The sequence below is a fragment of the Hemicordylus capensis genome, chromosome 9 (assembly GCF_027244095.1).
Source record: "Hemicordylus capensis ecotype Gifberg chromosome 9, rHemCap1.1.pri, whole genome shotgun sequence".
NCBI lineage: Eukaryota > Metazoa > Chordata > Lepidosauria > Squamata > Cordylidae > Hemicordylus > Hemicordylus capensis.
The window spans coordinates 25,091,074-25,105,668 of record NC_069665.1 but is presented as its reverse complement, the minus strand read 5'-3'; positions in this window follow the sequence as shown (position 1 = coordinate 25,105,668).

Here is a 14,595-nt window from a genome sequence, read left to right as displayed (position 1 = left end):
GCCCCCGTAGCAGCCTGACTGTTCTCTTCTCTCTCCAACTACCGCCATTTCTAAGCCCTGTGATCTGTAGACCATGAGCTCTGAAAGTACTGTGGTATGCTTAAAACCAGCAAAATTACAAATGTATTTCTACTGGGCCTTTCCCCAGCCTAGCCTGCCAGTCTGGGATGACAGAGTGCGATCACTTTCCTGCATCTACTGGACCTAACATACCCTTTTCTCTTTCTGCCGGAAAAGGCAGGGTTACAACCCCTTCCTATCCATACATACTTGGTAGTAAGTCCTCTGGAGTTCAGTGGGATTTTCTGCCAAGTAAGTGTGCATAGGATTGCAACCTTAGCAATATTAATGAATTAATTCACAGCAGTGCTGTGTAGGAGAATGAGCGAGAGGCTGTATAACACTCTGAGGCCTAAAAGAGAGACAGAATGTATTACTAGTGCATTTTCTCTGGGAGTTCCTGGTTTATTCTGCTGATCTTTCTGCATTGTTTGCAGAGACAAATCTAGGCTGCTTGCGGCTAAAAGGCTGCTTCAGTCGTGATGTTATAGGGAGCCTGCTGCAGCAAGAACTGATGGAGGTGATGCTAGCAATGCTTGCCTTGTAGGGGAGGGCGAAGAAAGAGGAATCTTACTTAAATCTGGAGAGAAATCTTACTTAGAACTGTATGTCTTCCTTTTCCCCACTCTCTGAGTATTATTGGAAGGTATAAGATGGGTATTTTTCTGAGGCTGTTTAAACAAATACAGAACTCCAACCTGCTATGGAGTCAGGATTTACCCAGTACAAACAAAATCTGTAGGGGAAGGGATGCTCAAAACAATGTAAGCATGAAAACCTAAAGCCACCCCCCACCCCACCCCAATGCTGTATTGCTTGTGAGTGAGAGGTTTGGAGACCGTATGTTAAAATGGAGGCAGAGGCATGAGATGGGTGCATTTTGGCCCCTGTCTTGTTTAACTTATATATTAAGTCTTTAGTATCTTACTTAAATGATCCCTCTATACATCCACCCAAATTGGCGCATAGACATCTTTTGATTCTATTGTATGTGGACGACATGGTTCTGCCGTCTCAGACCCCAATTGGGCTGAGGCGGGCTCTTGACACAAGTTCCTATTGTGTTGGCAAGGCCTTAGAGGTAAATTATCAGAAAACGAAGGTCCTGGTCTTTGCGAAACGACTAAAATCTCATGAGTGGCACATGAATGGCCACAAGTTAAAGTGAAAACAGTCAAATATCTTGGCGTCATTTTCCATTCATCTGACGGCCGAAGAGCCCACCTAAACCTTATAACTCAAAACGCCCAACAATCGGCAAATTCAATTAAATCCTTCCACGTTACAAGGGGTGCCCTCTTTATACCTGCTGCCATCAAACTGTTTCTAGTAAAAGTCTAACCGCAGCTCCTGTATGGAATCCAACTGGGCCCATTTGATAATTTCACCCCACTGGAAGCTGTCCAAACAAAATTTCTTAGATCAATTTTCCAAGTTCCTTGCTGCGTACCAAACATTGTCCTCAGACGGGAGGCAGGTGTCACCAGGATGGAAACGAATCATTGGCGGAGCATAATCATTTTTTGGTTGAAATTGAACCTTTCTCAGGTGGGTCTGGCTCCCTTAACATTGGCTGACACTTTCACCTCGAAGTGGAAGGTGATGGTAAAAACTAAAATCCAGTATTATGGTCTCCCCCAGGGAGAATTTATTACGCTTGGGTTCGACCATGCTATGAGGGCTATCAAACAGCGTATTCTAGACACTGAACTGCAAGAGGAAGCAGCTAAGTTATCAAGTGGCTTGCATATTAGCAACCAGCTTTTAAATTTTAGACCTGCTGATTATTTAAACAATCTTACAATTGCAAAATTCAGGTGAGCAATGAGTCTCGCCCATTTCAATGCACTTCCTACTGCAGTCTTGGAGGGGAAGTTCAAAGGGATTCCATATTCTTCTCGTTTATGCTCATGCTGCTCAGGTACCATTGAAACTACCACCCATGTAATTCGCTTTTGTGACTTTTACAAGGATACCCTTTTAAATTTTATTTCTCCTTTATTGAACAATTTTCCTTGGCCACACGGATGATTTTTATCTCAATTATTTGCTGTCCAACTTTAATGTAACGATTTCTAGTATGGTGGCCAAGTTCTGTTATATTGTATGTAAATCTCGCAATGAATTTATTTCATGTTACTGTCTACTGGTCAATGTCCAAAATAAAGAGATTCTGATTCTGTTAAAATGGAGGCTGTATGCTCAGACTGCCACGAGGCAAAACTGAGCTGGGAGTTTTCCCAGAAGGAAGATCCAAACCTTGTTACTGAAGCAAGGAGATAAGTTTGTTCCTTGTGTTTTGAAACTAGAGAGCAAAGGAAATCTCACAAAGGAGTGGAAGAGTTCTACGTGAAGTTGGTATGAAAAATTCGAGGCAGAAAAGACCGAAACTGGAAGCTGTCACAAACGGTGCATTCACAATACTTTCACAATCTGAAAATAAATAAAAAATGGAACAGTGGAGGATTTCCTATTGATTCCCTTTTGGAAACCCCAAATCAGAACTCCAGTATCTGGGAACAAAATCAAATGTTGGAAGCATCCCAGGATTGCACTTGGAAACACCTGAATGATAAGCTGAGCTACAGCTCCCCATATTATCTCTTTGAGTATTCAGTAATAGTCTGGGAGGCCTGAGTTACATGCCTAGGGCAGAGAAAGGTTTGTGTCATGAGCTAGACTGATGGGGAGCTATAGGTGTCCCATCACAAGCCTCTCTCCTGCCTGTAGACGGGAATCTGCCTTACAGCGAGTCAGATCACTGGTCCGTCTAGCTCAGTATCATCTACGCTGATTGGCAGTGGCTCTCCAAGGTTTCAAGGCAGGAGTCTCTGGAGATCCCAGGGGGGTGAATCTGGGACCTTCTACATGCAAAGCAGGTGCTCTACCGTGAAGACCTGAGTTCAAATCCCCATTCAACCACGAAACTCACTTGGTGATTCTGGGCCAGTCATGTATCTCTCAACCCAACCTACCTCACGGGGTTGTTGTGAGGATAAACATAACCATGTGCACCGCTCTGAGCCCCTCGGAGGAAAAAGTGGGATATAAATGTAAAAATAAATAATACAATAAAATAATAGCACTCAGATGTGGTCACTCATCCCCATGCAAACCAAGGCAGAACCTGCTGTTGTGAGCCAAGCTCATAACCCTGCTTAGCAGAGGGGACAATTGATGCTTACTTTCACAAGACCAGCTCTCCTCCCCATGTGTGTGGGGTTGTGTGTTAGGCCGGCGTTCTCTGACCTAAAACTCTTGCTGCTGGCAGGACGCCCAAAAGTTGTTGCTGTTGTGAGCTCCCCCGAGCAGTCGTGTGCTGGAGGGGCAGGGTATAAATATATTTAATAATCATAATTAATAAAATATGGGCTTTGTGTTGTGGAGGCCACATTCCTGTCTTCTAGGAGTGGCAGAACTAGCATCACCTGCCAGTTTGCATTGCTCTTTCCCCACTAACTGACCAGCCGACTCAGAAGAGTTCCTTCCTCTGTCTCAGCTCTTGTAGGGCGTGCCCTGCCATGCAACCACAGTGTGAATGCTGCCTCTGTAGCAACTTCCAGATGTATGTGCCTGTGGTGGTCAGTAAAATCTAAACATCTTGAAAGCCTTTTCTGAGAGATGCCTGCTACAACATGTGCGCATCATCAAAATACAAAGGAAACGAGCTTCTTGCTGCAGAATGGCTGTTGAGCCCACATGCAAATGCAGCACAAATTGAATCATTGGATCAGCTAACTACAATTCATATGATTAATAGGCTAAGATGTCTTTGATCAGGCAACAAAGTCTCTGAGAAATTCAAAACAAGCCCTTATATCCCAATATCCTAGCTTTAATTGCCACATTTGTTGGAAACTTCTGTTGGGTTTGCCACCTGAAGTTTTTTTTAATGAACACTTGAATAAGAAAATAATTATATATATAAAATCTGCTGACCAATTAATTAGGAGTGCCTTTTTAGTCACTTGGCTATTTTTAACTAATTAATCAAAACATTGCAGCCTTACCATGTTACTAACGTGTTGGTTTGTTAGGCTCTCATGAATTAGTGTTGGACTACAACTCTAATAATCTTTAGCTATTGGCCACTCTGGCTGGGGATGATGAGAGTTGTATTCCAAAAACAGGCTGAAGTTGTGCAGCCCCCGCCTAAGGCAATAATCCTATGCACACTTACAAATGGAGTCAGTGTTCCCTGTAAGAGGGAATCCCAGATGTTGTTGACTACAGCTCCCAGAATCCCTAGCTGCAGTGGCTTTGGCTGAGGATGCTGGGAGTTGTAGTCAACAAGATCTGGGATTTCCTGTTAGAGGGAACACTGATTGGGAGACCCATTGAACTTACTTGGATTTAACTTCTGCATCAACATGCCCAAGGATAGTGCCACATAATGTATGAGCCCCTGGTGGCGCAGTATGAGCCCCTGGTGGCGCAGTGGTAAAACTGCCGCCCTGTAACCAGAAGGTTACAAGTTCGATCCTGACCAGGGGCTCAAGGTTGACTCAGCCTTCCATCCTTCCGAGGTCGGTAAAATGAGTACCCAGAATGTTGGGGGCAATATGCTAAATCATTGTAAACCGCTTAGAGAGCTCCGGCTATAGAGCGGTATATAAATGTAAGTGCTATTGCTATTGCTATAATAACCCTCTTGCCCTTTATTTTAGTTGCTTGTGGACCAATGAGCAAAATATGGTAACCAACATCAACCGGAAATGTTCGTTTTGCAATAATTGTTTGATGAATGACAAAGAGATGGCTCCAACCAGACAGGAGATAATTGAACACAGAGACAGTTTAGGAATATATTTATTTACTGATCTGCATCCTGAAGCATAAATTTCAAGGAATGGATTTAATTCAATTGTCTGGACTGAAACTGGATCTGGTATTCATTCTGGTGTAACTCTAAAATGCTTGTGCACAACAGGCAGAGTGACTTGTCTCCCAGAAACCAGCATGAGCCGTTATTTTGCACGGCAGAGATAGTCGAGTACATTTCCCTTTGTGTGTCTCGTGTACCTTAAATACAGGATAGGTTTCTTCCTAGATCCTTCGAGTTCAGCTGCGGAGCTAGCTAAGGACGACTCCCTGAAGTCTCCTTTCAGATGACTTTTAAATAATTTGTCAGGCCTTTCTCTTGCATCCATTCCTGTGACTGCAAGTTCACAGAGAGAAAGTACTTTTAGAAAACCAAGTGGTCTGTGTGTGTAGCTAAACAAACAAAACTCAACTGCACTTGTTTTCTGGACCATATTTACCAAATGCTATGCAATTCTCCAGAAGGGCTTTCCTTCCTAACCTTTGTTCTTGATAGTTACCACCGTCACCCCTTAACCTATTATTTTATTTTATTTTATTTTATTTTATTTTATTTTATTTTATTTTATTTTATTTTGCATTTATATCCTGCTCTTCCTCCAAGGAGCAGGAGCCTGACCTGCACGACTTGTGACCCACCAAACCAAATACAGCCTCTCGGCTATGGATGGTGACCTACCAGGGCCTCAGTGAAACTCCTGTTTTCACTTGCTGTACCGACCCTCCAAGCCCTGGCAGACCAAAGAGATGTGTGGCGGAGGGGCAGCTTTTTAGGCAGAGGATGGTGCACCTAGGTAATTTTGGAGCCTGGACCTAAAGGCCTTTGGAGCCCCCTCCTCCCCTACTGCAAGTTAAACATCACCCCCCTACACACACACAACTAGGGGTGTAGCAAGGTTGGAGTGGGCCCAGAGACAAGATTTTAAAATGCCCCCCCCCGAAGTTCAGCCCATGAAGTAAAGAAATCTTAAATGAGGCTGAATAGTGGTAACAAAAAGCATAATTATATCTGTGTCTGTGTGTCCTATGTGCCACAATAGAACATCAACCTAAATTATTTTTTTAAACGTTTTGTAAATTGTGGATGATGTAAGTCATTTAATGGGACAAAAAAAAAAAAAAAAAAGACATACTGTTCTGGTAGCTCCAGGTCTTAACCCTCACATCATTTCGGAGGATGAATACAACTGAAGGAAGCCCGGGCGGGTGCGCGGCTGGGGGGGGTCAGCCATGTGATTTGCCTCTGGGGGGGGCCCAAGGCTGTGGGCCCCCAGACAATTGTCTCCCCTTGCCCCATGATAGTTACGCCCCTGCAACACAACACACCGTGACACACGCAGTATATTTAACACTTGGGTTCTTGACGGCACGAACAGCAACTGAACTCACAAGACTGTAAGAATATAAAGCAGGTTATTTTTGCAAATATGCATTAGCAGAAACATTTCAACACACATCCCACATATTTCTTTCCCCACTCCCCGCTCTGACTTTAAAGCCAGATTCATGCTTGGCACCTGGCACCCGGCGCAGGTCACAGTCACAGTCGCCTGGCACAGCACGGACCAGTGGCACAATGACCACACCACCCAGCACAGAGGAATTGGGCCCCCCCAGGGGGTGTGGAGTCCCCGAAGTCCAGGGGTAAGAGCGCCACTGTTCAGAGGACCCCCATTGTGGAAACCTGGTCTGCATCCTCTTCAGCGCACCCGGTGTGTTCTTCGGTTTCTGTCTCCGGCTTTCGCCTCCTCTGTCCAGTAATGGGCAACAACCTGTTCTCCCAGGGCACTGGGACCAGGCTCCAATGGCTAAAGGCCCCCGTGGCTGGGGATGATGGGTGTTGTAGTCCAACAACATTTGGGAGCCCAAGAACCCCCGCTCTAACCACTACACCGTGTTGCTGGTGCTGAAGGGAGTTCTGGGGGTGGAGACCTGGGCCTTCTGCTCCCAGCTGAGCAGGCGGAGTAGGCTTTGCTATCAGACTGGTAAACTAAAAATGTAATGTGTAAGGAAGTTCCAAGGATTACTGTTCTGCACGGGGAGGAGAGCTGGTCTTGTGTTAGCAAGCATGAATGGTCCCCTTTGCGAAGCAGGGCCTGCCCTGCTTTGCATTTGGATGGGAGGTTACATGTGAGCGCTGTAAGATATTCTCCTTAGGGGATGGGGCCATAGCTCAGTGTCAGAGCATCTGCTTTGCATGCAGAAGGCCCTGAGTTCTATCCCTGGCAGCATCTCCAGGTAAGGCTGGGAGAGACTCCTGCCTGAAACCTGGGAGAGCCTCTGCCTGTCCGTGTAGGCAGTACTGAACTAGCTAGACCAATAGTCTGACTCGGTATGAGGCTGTTTCCTATGCTCCTGCTGCTTTCTCCTAGAATCAGAAAGCAGCTGTGTTGAATTCAGGAGACATAAGCCATCTTGACTGATCATTATAGCTTTCATGTCTGTTTACTGCAGTAAGTGTCTGAAACGGAGTTCTCCCCTCTTTCCAGCCTGAGCAAGGCCTGTGCCTGTAGAATGGTATAGATGGGCCTTTCCATGAAGTAACTGTGAGTGTGCCATATTTCCGCCTTCATAATGAAACAAAGTCCAGCTTACTGGATGCTCTTGGCTCTAAGTAAGCTCATGACGCCACCTTGTGGTGGACTGTATATCTTAAATGCCTCGCTCGTCATTCTTTCCTGAATATCCGGCCTTCCTACACAACATGTCGCCCGGATAATGGTGGAAGTTTGTTTATTAGAATGCCTGTGAGTGTACATTTGACCACTGCAACTGCATCGTGCGTTTGTTACTGTTGTTCATGCACGTGCACCAGGATGTTATGGCATAATTTCAAGGACAGAAAGTAAATTCTGTCTACAGTTATGTCTGTCAAATAGATGATTTACGTTATTTCCAGATAATAAATAATCTGGAAATGTAATATTCTCTGAAGCTTTCTAGAACCAGCGATCTGTGCCTTTGGCACTTTTGGTGTCTTGCACATAAAATTAACAAGTCAAATGGACAAAGGGCACAACGTATGCTTGTTGGATTTACAAACATGGGATGGTGCCTTGGACCAGAGGTCAGATCTTTGCCAATCTGCTCTTGAATCTGTGAAAAGGGAGTATTATCAGCCTCCTAGGTTCATTGTGAAAATGGATGAGAAAGATAGGCACTTGGGCATAGTAATGCTATCTGAACAGTGTTCCCTCTAAGAGGGATTCCCAGATGTTGTTGACTACAACTCCCACAATCCCCCAGCAAAAGCCATTACAGCTGAGGATTCTGGGAGTTGTAGTCAACAATATTTGGGAATCCCTCTTAGAGGGAACACTGAGTCTGAAACGTACTTGACTAGGAGTAAATCCCTCTGAATACAGTGGCTCTTCCTTCCAAGTCAAGTTCCAATTACTACTACTACTTTTCAACAGAAGTTCCCAAGCGGCCTTCACAGAAAAACAAGGTGCGCCACACAAGCATGTCTTTAAAGGAAGGGAGAGCATGTGGCAAAGAGATAGATGAGCAGGGACACCCCCCTCGGCCAGAAAGCTCACAGTAGATATTGGTCAATATGATGAATTGCAGTGGAAGGAGTGTCTCTGAGAGGAGGGAGTTGTGTGTGACCACAAGAAAGCCTTTTTATTTTACTGAAAAGGGAGATGGAAATGCACAAAAGGGGCCTCACTGCATCTGGCAATAGCAAAGGAAAAAAAGCGGGGGCTTCGGGGAGAGAAACAGTGCATCAATGTATGAAAAGGTCCCAATGTGTTTTAAAGTGGGAGCCTCTTCTTCAGAGGAAAATATACACAAGCTTTAAAAAGAAAAAGGGGAGCTTCTTTCCAACAGGACGGCCTGGACTTGATCTATGTCTCTCTCCCATCAATATGAGTATCACCGAACATACCGGCGAACAGCTCCTCAAAGGAGGAGGTTGATTCATGACAGGCTAATGTTGGCCTCTAGCACACCAAGGCATGGTAAACAGCTGGGGAAACATGTTGACTTGACTTGTCCAGTTGGAAGCATTCTCATGCCTTGAGGCCCGGCTCATGAAAGCATTACGAGACATCTCACATGATGAGCTCAGTCATAGGTCAAGGAGAGAGCAGATCTGACCACCCTCACACAGGACTTCGTTGCACTGAGACTGGCTGCATGGGATCCGTCACACATTCAGGAGTGCAGGGCACTCTCCATGGAAGCTGCAGCAACCACACAACACACTTACACCGATGCAATGATTTGGGGGGGGGGGTGTTATTGCAAGATGTCAAGGAGAGTTTCCTCATCCAACGGAGTTTGAACCTCATGTGTTTATTCACTCAGAAGAGCAGTCAGGATTGCATACCTGCCAGCATGTCCCTCTTTCCCCATTCAGGTGAATGGACCACTGTTTGAAGATATTTATTTGTTTCAATAAGCAAAGACTTTGGCCTGCCCCATGCATGGTTTTGGGGTTTTTTGTTTCTGGAGGGAGCAGGGGGAAATAGAAACCTATTTGGCAGGTATGGGATTGTCACCTAGGGGTGCGTGAGTCAGCTCGGTTCAAGCCAGGCTCGATGGATTCATGACTCCCCGCCCCCCGCCCCCTCTGGCCTCCCCCACAGGAGGCAGGGCCAGTTCCAACCCAATTCAGGTCTCTGTGCAGGTGTGGAGGTCACTAAAATGGCCTCCACTCATGCACAGAGCCCATTTGCCTCTGCAGTGACGACTGCAGCAGGGTTAGGTAGCCTTGGTTCTCCAGCTGTTGAACAATTGTGATGGGATGATGGGAGTTGTAGTTCAGCAGCTGGAGAGTCGAGGTTGCCTACGTCTGCACTCTAGTAAGTAAGAAAGGCCCTTTACATCTTGGTTGCAATGCCTGGGATGTGGAACTCTTTGTCCCCAAGAGACCTGAATCACTTCTTCTCTGCTAATATTCTACCATGGTTTGAAGATATTTGTTTCAGCTTCAGCAGACAAACAAAAACTTTTGGCCTGCCCCATGCATGGTTTTCAGTTTTTTGTTTCTGGAGGGAGTGGGGGTGGGGAGGAATCATGCATAATATATTATGCACAATATTATGCAAAAATCATATATAATAATTTGTATCACAGTTTTCTTTATGATTGCCTTCTGCTCCTCATTTTTCATACACTTTTTAAAAATGTATGATATTGTTCGATTTGGGGGTTGTTGTTTTTTTTAAACAAAACACGTTAGCCACTTAGAGCACCTTGCTGAGAGATGGAAAGGCAAAACAGAAACCCCACAATAAAGTGCCACTAAAAGTCATATATGAATCTAGATGTGAATCTAGGGATGATAAAATCTTTTTAAAATGGCCTGGTTAGAAAACCTAAAATATTGATCCCACCATCAGATTTTTGGAGGGAAATAGATGACAATAGATGATGTTGTTTCAGATAAACTGTAATCACTCTGCATATGTTGGAAATATTTTTCACACACTAACAAATATCACTAAATAATTTACATTATTTCTGATATTTGCAAAAATAATTCTGTTTTGCTTGAATGGGAAGCATAATATGAACTTTCTTGACGTGCATGAGACATTTCAGTGTTGACCAGCAGAGGGGGTGCTTGCACTAAATTCTGAAGGACATTCTGTTGGTCAGTAGCTGAGATAATCTTCATTAAACTGAGTTATGATTGTTATTGGAATAGAAATTCCTATGAAATTCATACTGTGCAAAAGTCATGGGGAGAAGGGTGATGCACCAAAGCAGGTGAGTGGTCAAAAAAGCCATAAAAGCAATTAAGAGAAAAAGTATATTGCATGTACAGTGAAACATCATAAAACACAGGGAGAAGAAATAAGGATTATGAAGATTCAGAACTTGAAAAGTGGAAAAACTAATTAAGAAACCCAAAATACATAATGAGAAAAGGGATTAGCCCGAGCATGAATAAAACTAGTGGAAGTTGCTTCAAATAAATGGACTGAAAAAGGAAGGCTTCTGACCTCCAAGAGATAGCAAAGAGAATTTAATAACAGTGACATGGAATTTGTCTGGAGATTTTAATATTCTGTCTTTGAAAGGTACAGCAGAGGTGATATGGCATAAAATGAGAACTGCAAGTGAGAAAGTGGTAGTGGTGAATTAGGAGAACAAGTTCTGAGCAAGCTAAAAAGACTTGAATGGGGTGGGGTGTCAACTTTTATGATGCTGGAGGTGTCTCTTGTATCTCACGACAAGTTACAAGGTCTTGTCTTGAGGCATTGTACTGAGTACCTTCCAGTATCCATGGGTAAACTATAACATCAGTTGTTACTGACCCATTTGGCATCTCAGGTGTTTTGTCTGTAAAATACTATAACCTGCTAAATTAGATAGTAATGGGACACTTGTAGATGGAGGAAAGGATTGTATCAAACTTTAGACCACAATGGAAGTTAGATCCAATATACAATTTTTCTGATAACAGTCAAAGTTTACAAAAGTTTCAAGCTTCGTAATGTAATGCAGGGCAGAACCGAAATGCACCCCCATCCAATTTTGCCACCCCATCTGCAGGTTGCAAAGTTGGGTGGGGGTCATTTTGGGAGAGAAGGTTATCAGTTTTAAAAAAGTTTAAAGTTTTGGAAGAGAAAGTTATCAGCACTGCTCTTGACTTCACTCTTCCTAGGGGCTTCTCAAGGCCACCATTTTTTAAAAACTCACAATCCCCTAACCATGAACTTGTTGCTGTAGCATTATGGGGGGTATTTTTTTTTTTTTTAATGACGATAGCCACTGGGAACAGTGCTACTGTTGATACCAGTGTGGCAGCAATTTCAGGAACCTTTTGCCCACCCATCTCTCAGATTTTGAGCCAAAAGTTCTCCACAAGAGATTTCCCCCACTCTTGATCCTAAAACAAACTATCTAAGCAGGGTAACAAATGAGCATAGAAAACTGCAGTGTCCTATCCCTCCTATAACTCACCAAAAAGCAACTTTATAAATAAATAAATAAAATAAATAGGAACCTGGGGTTATTAAACTCGGAGTCAGAAGCTGTCGCTTTCAACTTCACCTAGTTTCTGATCTGTCAGTTACAGATCTGTCCGTTCCTGCCTCCTTAAGGGCATCGATGAATGCCTTCTCCTCTCATCCTGTTTGTTGTTTGCTCCACTCACAAATATCCCCGAGGCAGCCACAGGTAATGATTAAAAAGATAGACAGGGATTTGTCTTTTTCCAAACAAAGCCCTGACATTTTCATCAAAACCTTGAAAATATAAGCAAGTTTGTGTAGTGCATGGTGAATTTGAAATGATATGTGTGTGGGGAAAGTGAATTACCCCTCCTCCCTTTCCCCAGTTTGTAACACGTCACTGATTACTACCTTAACGTAGTTCGGAACGTGTTTCTGAAGATTAATGAAGCACAATGCAACAATGTGAAGTGCCATCCGTAAAGGTTCCGCCATTGTCTACTGGTTTTGAAAGTGTCGCATTGAACGAGGCTGAGTCGATCCGATGAAGCAGCGTCATGAAATATCAACTTGTTTGACAGATTTGTTTTTTTCCAGCAATGGCAACACAGCTTGTGTTGTTAAAAACTCAGAACAGACTGTTGTGGTCCCTCTTCTCCCCCCCCACCCCTCCGTGTGTTGAAATACAGGCGTACACAACAGCAGGAACGCAACATGTGAAGGTGCAGAGAGAAAGGCGAGGAAGTTTCATGGTGTGTGGCAAACGCAGATAGGAAAAGCAGGGCCTACACAGGCAGGGATGGCGAGTGGTGCGCAGAGACACCTTATCAAGACTTCGGGGTTCAGGAGGGCCCAGCCCCAGTTGCAACTGGCTTGGGGGTAAAAAGGTTGAGGCTGAATTATAGATCATACTTAATGATGATTAAGCAAATTTCCTTCCCTAGATTCACATGGAGTGTCCAGCTGGTACATAGAAGCCCAGGAAGCTGCCTTATCCTGAGTCAGACCACTGGTCCATCTATCTCAGTCTTGTCAACACGGACAGGCAGCAGCTTTCCAAAGTTTCAGGCAGGAGTCTTTCCCAGCCGTACCTGAAGATGCTGCCAGGGATTGAGCCCGGGACCGTCTGACTACAAAGCAGATGCCCTTCCCCTGTGCAACAGCACAATGTATAAAATATAGGAAGCTGGCTTATACTGAGTCAGGCCATTGGTCCATCTAGCTCAGTATTGTTCGGTTCGTGCCCTAGAACCAAGTCGAACCAGTTTGACCCGGTTCGGGATGCTTGCAAAGGGGAATCTGGTGAGGATTCCTATTTACAAGCCTCAGGGGAACCCTAAGAGTTTGGAAAAGGGCAGGTGGGAGGTCACCTACCCGCCACAGTGGCGGCAGGATGGTGGCGGCTCTCCTAGGCCCCGCTGGTGCTCCCCCCATCAGAGTTTGGGCCTCCACACAAGCACAGAGGCCATTAGAGTGACCTCCACACATGCGCGGAGGCCATTGGCATCCCCACGGCCTCAGGGAACCACTGCTGACCCACCACCACAGAGCCATGCTGCTCTGCCCACCCTTTTCCAAACTCTTAGGGTCCCCCCGAGGCTTGCGAAGGGGAATCCTTAGCAGATCTCCTTTTGCAAGCAATCAGAACCAGTTGAGCCAAGCCAAAGCAGTTCGACCTGAACTGAGCTAGTTTCGGCTCAAACTCGGACCAGCCCCCCTTTTTGGTGGGTCAGTCCAGTTCAAGCTCAAACTGGGCCAGTTCGACATCAAACCCGGTTCACACACCCCTAGCAACTAATATTCAATGATCGCCTGCCTGTGGACATGGAGCTCTTATTTCGCAATCTTGGCTAAGAATAGATAACGTTTCTGCTAAATTGATGCTTCTGGGAAGCCTAGAAGCAGGTCTTCAAGCAACTAAGATTCAGAGGAGGATCCAGTTTGCTCTAATAGATAAGGACAGCCTTGCCGGATCGGACCGAAGGCCTATCTAGTCCAACATGCCTTTAGTGGCTCACCAGATGGTTTTAGGTGACTCATAAATGGTCTAATCTCCTTTTAAAGGGATCTATGGCTAGACTGGTGATCTAGGGATCGTGCTGGTTGCTGTATTGCCTGGGCACCGAATCCTTCCACTTCTTTAGCCCCCACCTGTAGGTCTGAGTCAAACACCAGCCCTCCCTGTTCCCTCGGTCACGTCACTGCCCTCAGGCTGGTTTCCTTGGGTGTCCCTAAGGCGGAGCCAGCTGGGTATTTCTCCATCCTCCCAAGAGCTAACACAAAGATGCCAGGCGTCTTCTCTTCTTGCAAACGGTATCCCGGCAGGAGCGAGGAAGGAGGCCCTGCCTTGCTTTGCTTTTTAAGCTGACCACATAAACGTCACCTCGGCATTTGTCTGGCATCTCTCCTTGGAGAACTGGGAAGGCAGGAGGGGGAGAACGAGTGGTGTTGCTATGGCAACGGGGGGGTTGGCTGGAGCCAGTGAGCTGTTGCTATGGGAAGTGTTCCTAACACATCAGTACCAAAAAGGCTGTTTCTCAGGTATAAACGTAATGGAAAATATACACAGCCAGTGCAGTGGCGAGGTATGTGTGTGTATGTGAAGAAAACCCCAAAGGGATTTGATGAAAAAAAATATATATTAAAACTAGCTTAACTTGTGCACGCTAGTACTTGACTGCTCCCCTCACTCCCCGCCTCAGCCCCCTCACCCCCAGAGATCTCTCCACCCTCACCTGAGCCGTGCTCCTGCTCCTCCTCCATCATTCCATTGCTTCCACCCCCCCTCATCCCTCTTGGTCACGGC